Source organism: Acomys russatus, chromosome 4, assembly GCF_903995435.1.
Source record: "Acomys russatus chromosome 4, mAcoRus1.1, whole genome shotgun sequence".
NCBI lineage: Eukaryota > Metazoa > Chordata > Mammalia > Rodentia > Muridae > Acomys > Acomys russatus.
Window position 1 is genome coordinate 40,514,994 of NC_067140.1, and position 8,058 is coordinate 40,523,051.

The following is an 8,058-nucleotide window of genomic DNA, read 5'->3' on the forward strand; positions in this document are numbered from 1 at the left end:
CACTCAACTGGTCTTGCTGAGTCAGCAAGGGTCCCTGTCTCAAAACATAATGTGGAGAATGACTGAAGAAAATCTCAACCTCTGGTCTCTATGCACACATGCACTCAAGTGTATATACATACGCAACACACACACACACACACACACACACACACACACACACGAGGGTCCGGCAGAGAAGACAGGACTATTCGCAATGGCCCAGGGTTCCCTAATTAGTTGGTTTGTCTACTAAAAGATCCACATCACAAAACTAAAGAAGCAAAGGGACCTAACTGCTAAGCCAAGGCCAAAACAAAGAGTCTCTCGGAGATTAGCAAGCCCTAAGGGGTCCAAGTCTCAGACAAAGCCCTGATGTCATTAGAAGACAAATGGCAGTGATGTCCTTGCTTTGCACGAAGGTGGATGCTCACTTGCTTTACACAACAGCTCCTAACCAGTGGCCTGTATTTACCTTTGAAAGCAAAGATGTGTTTGTGTACTTCTGTTTCTCACTCTCTCCTGATGATATGGATCTACCCCAGGGCAGAATGGAACAAGCATGTACTAAGTGACAAAAATTAATACAAGCTGAACAGGAATAAGAAATTCTCTCTCTCTCTCTCTCTCTCTCTCTCTCTCTCTCTCTCTCTCTCTCTCTCTCTCTCTCTCTCTCTCTGTAAAACTCACAGGGGACAGAACATCAATCATTTATTAGGCTGGCTATAGTCAAATAAGGGCTAGGGTTCATACATATCTTGCCCTTACCGTCCTCCTCACATTTTGAATGTTAATGATCAGATTCCAGGGTATCTCCCTGGACTCCAAGATGAGCTCATTGGCCCTGAAGGTGGCATTTCAGTTTCTTTGGGAGGTCACAAGCTGACCGTTGTCCTAACATCTGCACGAAGCACTCTGTGGCTATTGCTATCATATCTGTGCACCCACAGGCTAAGCAAAACCTCTAAACTGCCAAGGTGAACCTGACTGTCAAGTAGGAGAGGAACCCAATGATACTGAGAAGAGCTCAGTGTGGTAAGAGACAGATGGAGAGACACAGACACACACACACATACACACACACATACACACACACACACACACACATACAGAAAGAAACTTTCCATCATTTGAACATGTCCCCAGCCCTACTTAAGTGCCAAAGAAAACACACGTGCGCACACACACACACACACACACACACACACACACACACACACACACACTAAAATTAGACTCAGGGCTCCTCCATTCCTGCACCGTTTGCCCTGCCTTATCTCCCCTACAGCATATTATCGCCTATTCTCTCTCTGGCTTTATCTTCCCTCATGAACAGCTTCACACACTGCCCCAACTTAGTGGCTCTTGAATCAAATTACTTCCAGCTACTAGGGTTCAGTTCTCAGTCTCAGAAAAGGCCAGAAGACCAAGAAAAAGTTGGCTTTTGCCAGACAAATTTCCTGCAGCCATAATTTTCTTTCCTGTTTAGGGAAAAGCTTTTCATAGTTGTAGTAGGCTTTCCCACCTTCTGCACTACTCATTTTATAAGTGACTAATTGAAATTGTATATATCTAAGGTACACAGCATAATGTCTTCATATATGTATACAATGTAGGATGAATAAATCAAACTAATTAACATATGCATTACCACATATACTTAGCATTTTTAGACCATGAGAACACTTGTAATTTGTTCTCAACAACTTTCAAACACACAATACATTGTTTTTAACTACAGTCACCATGTTGTATAATTATTAGTTGTTTTCACATGTTATGTTTTGCATACAATCACCCTTCTCACTACCATGGAACCTTAAATAGAAAACCAACTAAAGGATGGTGGCTAAATTCCAGACCAACTAAAGCATGTGGCTGAATTCCAGACCAGCCCGGGTTACAGAGTGAGACCTTATCTCAAAATAGTAAAAATAGATGGATGAACAGAAAAACAAAAGAAAACTAGAAGGCTAAAATGAAAAAAGTCTAAAATGTGACAACAGACCTGGATCTTAGAGGCCAATCTTCAGCCCTTACGGTTCAGAATAAAATAGTGAAAAAGCTGAATGATCAGAGTAAAAACTGAGGGGAAAACCCACCACAAAAGTAGTGATTTTTGTCTTGTTGGGGAAGTCTTGAGGGTCTTTTGGCACAAAGGTCACCCTGCCGCTCAGCAGGCTTGGTGGCACTGAACAAGCTAAGTGCCATATGAGAAATCTCTACATCTGGATCCAAAATTGAGGAACAGAGCAGAGAGGGCTGCTGTGATGGCAAGGACAGAGCCCAGCAAGGAAGTTTAGCTGGGAAGAAGGTCACACACCATCCAGTGGTCGTCACTCCTCACAAGCAGCTTAGGGTATCTCAGAGTGGCCACATAGATGGCCTAAAATGTCTTCTAGATGAAATGAGGACCATGCCCTTGGAACAAAAGCATCTCGGAACTCCTGAAAGTGACATCAGAGAGTAGACAGGCACATCTACAGGGACTATGCAAAACAGTCATTTGCATAAATAAGTTATCCATTCAGGCCATTCAAAATACTTGCACCTGCACCCTGGTAGGACAGCAGGAAAGGAGCCTCTGGAATTATTTCTGAATAATTTCGTATTTGGGGGAAATCCAGATGAAATCTCCCTGCTGCTGTTGGGACACGTCTCTGATTTTTCTCCCCTCTCTCCCCACCCCAGCTCTTAGTAACCACCTGTTAGGTCAGGGTTTGAGATTAGTCAGTCTCCTGCTCTGGACAGACTATATGCCAAATAGTCCTATTTTGAGAGTTAACTTCTTTTATGACATTGAACTAGGGAAGTTTGATAAGAGTCTTGATTTGGAGGCTAATAGCTCTGAAATTCTGAAATACACACACACACACACACACACACACACACATTGTGTAGGTGGATGTACAGTAAAACTGAAAGAAGGAACTTGGCTACAAACAGAACGAAATCTGCATAGTCGGTGCATGTGAAAACTTCTGCTGGGTGCAGAACACCGCAGCAAGAGTGACCAGCCACAATCTGCACAAATCCTCTTACTGTGGAAATCACGATGGCTCCAAGCCCTTGTATTCTGAAAAGAATGGCTTAAGGTGGGCAGGGAAGATGGCTCACTAAGTAACATGCCTGCCCACAAGGCTGAGAACTTTCAGAGCCCCACATAAAAGTTAGGCATGGTGGTGTGTACCTTTAACCCCATTCCTGAAGAGGTGGCTACAGGAGAGTCATGGGGTTCACTGGCCAGCCAATCTAGCCAATCGGTGATATCCAGATTCAGAGAGAGACTCTGTGTCAAAATAATAAGGCATAGAATCATAACGGAAGACACTTGAAATTGACCTAACTCCCACTCAAGCATTTATATGGATACACACATGGTTTAAAATTAATAAGAAGATGAATGCTATAAGAAGTGAAAAGGAAAGAGTCATTCTAGCAAACCCTACTCACTGCAGACTCTTTTCCATCAACACTGAACTCCAATGTTGATGGACTTTTCCTATCAAAACCAAAAAGAAAAGAAGAAAGAAAAAATTTCAAAGCCTTCTTTATGGCCCTCAGCCTTATTGGTCTGTGGCTAGAACCACCAGGGCAGAAAGCTCAGGGGATCCAATCTTAGCTCTCAGGGTTGTATAGTCATGGTGAGGGAGAGCTGTGGTCATGGTAAGGGAGGGCTTTGGTCATAGTGAAGGAGGAGTACATGCATGGTGAGGGAGAGCTGTGGTCATGCTGAGGGAGGGCTGCGGTCATGCTGAGGGAGAGTTGCAGTCATGGTGAGGGAGGGCTATGGTCATGGTGAGAGAGGGCTGTGGTTGTGGTGAGGGAGGGGTTTGTTTGGTCATGGTGAGGGATAGGTGCCCCTGACAAATACCTGGCTTTTGCTAATCCATTTTTCTTTCCAGCTTAGCAGATCAACTTGACTTGTGAACTGAAGACCAAGCTGAGAAACATATGCTGCTTGCTAAGAGGAGGGAGATCACTCTGTGAACTTGAGCCTTGGCTGGGGGTAGCATTCTTTTTAGAATCAAGTAAGATGAGCATAGAAAGCTACAAAAATCACAAGAATGAAGGTGTAACTGCCAGGCATTCAGAGCTCTGCGGGTCACTATGGAGTCTGCAGGCTCACTCAGAAGAGACCCAATGTGTTCCATTCACTCTACTTCCCCTCTTCCTCAGAGCTTCCACCATGCACAGGGCACAGGGCAGAACTGCTAGAAAAGATGGTGACCAAGAGAGATGGAGGCTTGGGGGCCTTATGATTAACCCCGATGACTGCAAAGTCAATTTAGTAAAATGTCTTACCATCCTAGGCACAGTTGTACCAGAGCACCTCTCTCTTCAGTGAGAATGGAAACAGCAAAATCAGTAGCAAAGAAACAGGAGTGGTTGAAATGTCAGGGAAACTGGCTTGAAGATAGGTGCTTGAGCAAGATAGCAAATTCTTGATACTGTGTCCTACCAAGGCAGAGTCTCCACCTAAATTCCTACTTTGAAGTCTCTTAGTCTCCATCCTCAGAGGGCACATCCCAATACAAGATAAGCGTCTTCTATAAATCATCCCGTGCCTCCTCGTTCCCTTTGTCCCATCACCCAGACAGGACCAAGATAGGCAAAGCAGCCATTCCCCAATGCCATCCTCCCATTTAGCCCTCTCCAACTGCCTTCATTCAGAATATGAATTTCCCTGGATCCTTTGATCTTGGAAACAGTCAATCTATCACATTTAACAAATGCTTCTGGACCTCATGCCTCATGCCTAGAGTGTACTAAGAAGTGGTGTGGCAGATACAGACTCTAACGAAGTGGCAAACTGTTTCTCATTCTGCCCCCATGGAGCTACTTCAGATTGCGGCTTTCCCCTGCCACCCTAGCAAATCTCAGCCACATCTTCTCTGTGGTCTGACATAGCTCTACCCAGACAGTAGAATACCCAAATCTACTTGTTGAATCAAATCAGCTCCAGAGTTGAGACCTCCAATCTAGAGCATCATTAATGTCCACTGAAAATCCTGTGTACTGCCCATCTTTTTGTTGCTGTTCTCTTTTCTCAAGACAGGTTTTCAAGACAGGTATAACCATCCTGGCTGTCCTAGAACTCCCTTTATAGACCAGGTTGTCCTCGAACTCACAGAGATCTCCCTACCTCTGCCTCTGCCTCCTGAGTTGCCCATCTCTTACCATCAGTTTCCTCTCTACATCTGTTAGATTCCCCCACAGTGTCCCTTCAGTAAATAATATAGACTGTTGGGTTTGGTGACTTTCTGGGGTTCATACAGTTCTTAAGCAGCTGGCAGAGCTTGGGGTCAAGTTCAGGGTTCCCCTTATGGCTCTCTCTTCAAGATTTCTTTTCAAGCTACAGATTAAGGCTCTTTGGGAGATAACTCCAAGCCCTATGAGGAGCCAAGCCCATGGAAGGAACTGAGCACCCTGTGCTCATGCGGTGACTACAGGAAAGAGGGAGGCACTGAGAATCTCTGGACTGGGGGAAGGCCAGAATCTTAGCAAAAACAACACAGGGCTGAACCCTCTGTCTTCACTCTACATCCCCTCTTTTCTCACACACACCCTCCTCCAGAATCCCTGCCAAGCTCAGCCAGAAGGCTGCATTACAGTGGCCAACTCATTCTAGACAGTCCCCCATTTGAACACAGAATGTCCCAGGAAACCCCACATTCCCAGTCAAACTAGAAAAGCTGGCCAACCTGGGAGCATGGCACATAAACATTTCCCAACCTGGGGGTCTCTAACAGCTCTGCATCCTTAGACCAGGGACCAGCTCTGAGCCTCTGTTTTCTCACCTGCAAGTGGACTTGAAAAGCCACTTGGGAAAAGTGAAGAGAGAAGGGGGCATGTTAGGGGGCTCAGCACACACCATGAACACCTGCATTGATTAATACCTATGGGTGATGCACTGAAAGCCGCATGGGCAGGAAGAGCTGCCTGCTGAATCAAAGAACCTCTTCACTGGGGAATCCTAGCTGAGCCACCATCTCTTTGGGTTGCCAACATATGGCAGGAAGGAAGAGTCATGCTTGCAACATGCTGGTAGCCAAACCTCACTTTACCCGGCTGTATTATTTTGAACAAGTACTTACTACGCACCAGATACTGTTTTATTAACTTGCAACTTGTTACCTAATCTTTTAACAGACTCTAGAAAGTACCACCATAATCCCACATTTTAAGAATGAGAACACTGAAACTGAGAAAAATTAGGTGACTTTCCAGTTGTCACACTGCTGGGAAGGCCAGATGGGAACCAGCTTAGGCTGACCTCAGGACCTCTCTCTCTCCTTAACCACCTTCTAACCATGCATGGGGAACGTGCTCTCCTTTAGCCTCAGTGGGAGCAGACAGCTGCTGTCCCCTCTAAACAGAAGGAAATTGGCATTTGCCTCCACACTGGGCAACCTGATCAGTCTTAGAAGGCCTGAGAATTAGCAGGCAAGCCTTTGCTTGCTGGGAGATGGCTTACCCCGAAGCCCTGCTGGCTTTCCCAGAACCCTGAGCTAATATTTACATAATCGTATTACATCGTTTTCCAACTTCATACTGAGGAGAAAAGACAAGTACCCACTTGGGTGACTATTGCCACTGTAACACGGACAGCTTGTTGGTCAGTCCACAACATACACATTGACTAATTACAGAAGGAAAGGTTCCTACCCTGGAAACAGACTATGTTTGTGTCTGACTATTTACTAGTTATGTTACTTTGGAAAATTTGAGACTCAATTCAACCACCCTTAAAATGAACATAAATTAGTTTCGTTGTCATTGCTATCATCGTTATCCCTGGTACCACTTAAATGTGTGAAATCCTTTAATGCAGTGGTTATATTTTTTATCGTGCGTGCGTGTGTGTGTGTGTGTGTGTGTGTGTGTGTGTGTGTGTGTACAGGCACACATATGCAAAGCACACATGTAGAAGTCAGAGGACAACCTCTGGTGTCCATTCCCAGGAACCGCTCATCTATCTGTTTGCTGGCCTAGGACTCCACCACTATAGGCAGGCACAGCTGGCCCATGTGTTTTCCAAATTCCTTCTCCCACCTCCCAGAACTGAGATTACAGGCATGTGCCAGCATACCCAAAAGTTTACAATGGGTCTAGGGATTCAGACTCAGGTTCTCACACTTCCAAGACAAGTTCCTTGCTGACTGGGATGTCCCTAGCCCACAGAGGCTACCTCTATCCTTATTTTATAGCTAGGGAGACCCAGACTCAGAGAAGTGGGAAACTGGGCCAAGGCTATATGTGGTAGAGCAAGGTCTAGAACACAGACTGTCTAACCTGAAAGCCTCGCCCATCATTGGTGTGTTCTTGCTCATAGCCAAAGTTCTCCGTAAGGCTGCCCTCATCCACAAGCCCAGCTCCCACCCTCTGCTGGGTAGTCCTCGATTCCTTGCTTTTCAAGAGCTTGGGTAGAAGAGAGGAGGCCCTCCTCAGGAGTATACCCCCCAAGGCAGCACCTCCTCCTCCCTGGCCCACACTGCCCCCCCAAGGCAGCACCTCCTCCTCCCTGGCCCACACTGCCCTCCCAGGTGATGGCTAGTGACTCACCAGTCTGGATGTGCACACTGGGGCTTGAGAGTGACTCAGGAACTCAGAAGGACTGAGGAAGGAGCAGCTAACTGCAGAACAAAGCCGGGCGGCCACTTGTGGCCAAGATAATTACAAGCTGGAGCAGCGACACGAAGGCCAAGGGCGGTCTAGTTTATACGGTCATAAATCACAACCTCAAAGACTTCCAGGAGGGTCCAGAGGTTCCAGCAGGTACTTCGGACCCAAGTCAAGTTTTAAAAGCAAACAAATAACCAAAACAAAAACTGCCACTCAGGATTCTATCACCCCACAAGGTCTCCATGTTATCCTTCCATAGTCAGTCCTACTAAGTCCCCATAACTGGTCCTCCCTTACCCAGTGTTCTCCAACAGAGTTGGGAGAATGTGAGGTTAGGGAATGTGAGACTTCAGAACATGCACAGATCTGCATTGCCAGTTAAGCAATGAAAGTCCTGACTTGTCCCACTGTCCTGTGACATGTTCAATAGCACTTTTTTTTTTAGTCAAAAAA

At 45.8% G+C, this 8,058-nt stretch overlaps 1 protein-coding gene across 2 annotated transcripts in view; it reads right to left on the reverse strand.

Annotated features, from left to right (window-relative positions):
• The window catches only part of Ehf (ETS homologous factor), a 48,154-nt gene extending 40,465 nt beyond the window's left edge, over positions 1-7,689 (reverse strand). For both annotated transcript variants that reach the window (XM_051144243.1, XM_051144242.1), the window contains exon 1: positions 7,546-7,689. The gene's annotated coding sequence lies outside the window, so the exon portion shown is untranslated. The remainder of the gene's footprint in view (positions 1-7,545) is intronic.
• Positions 7,690-8,058: the final 369 nt, after the last annotated feature.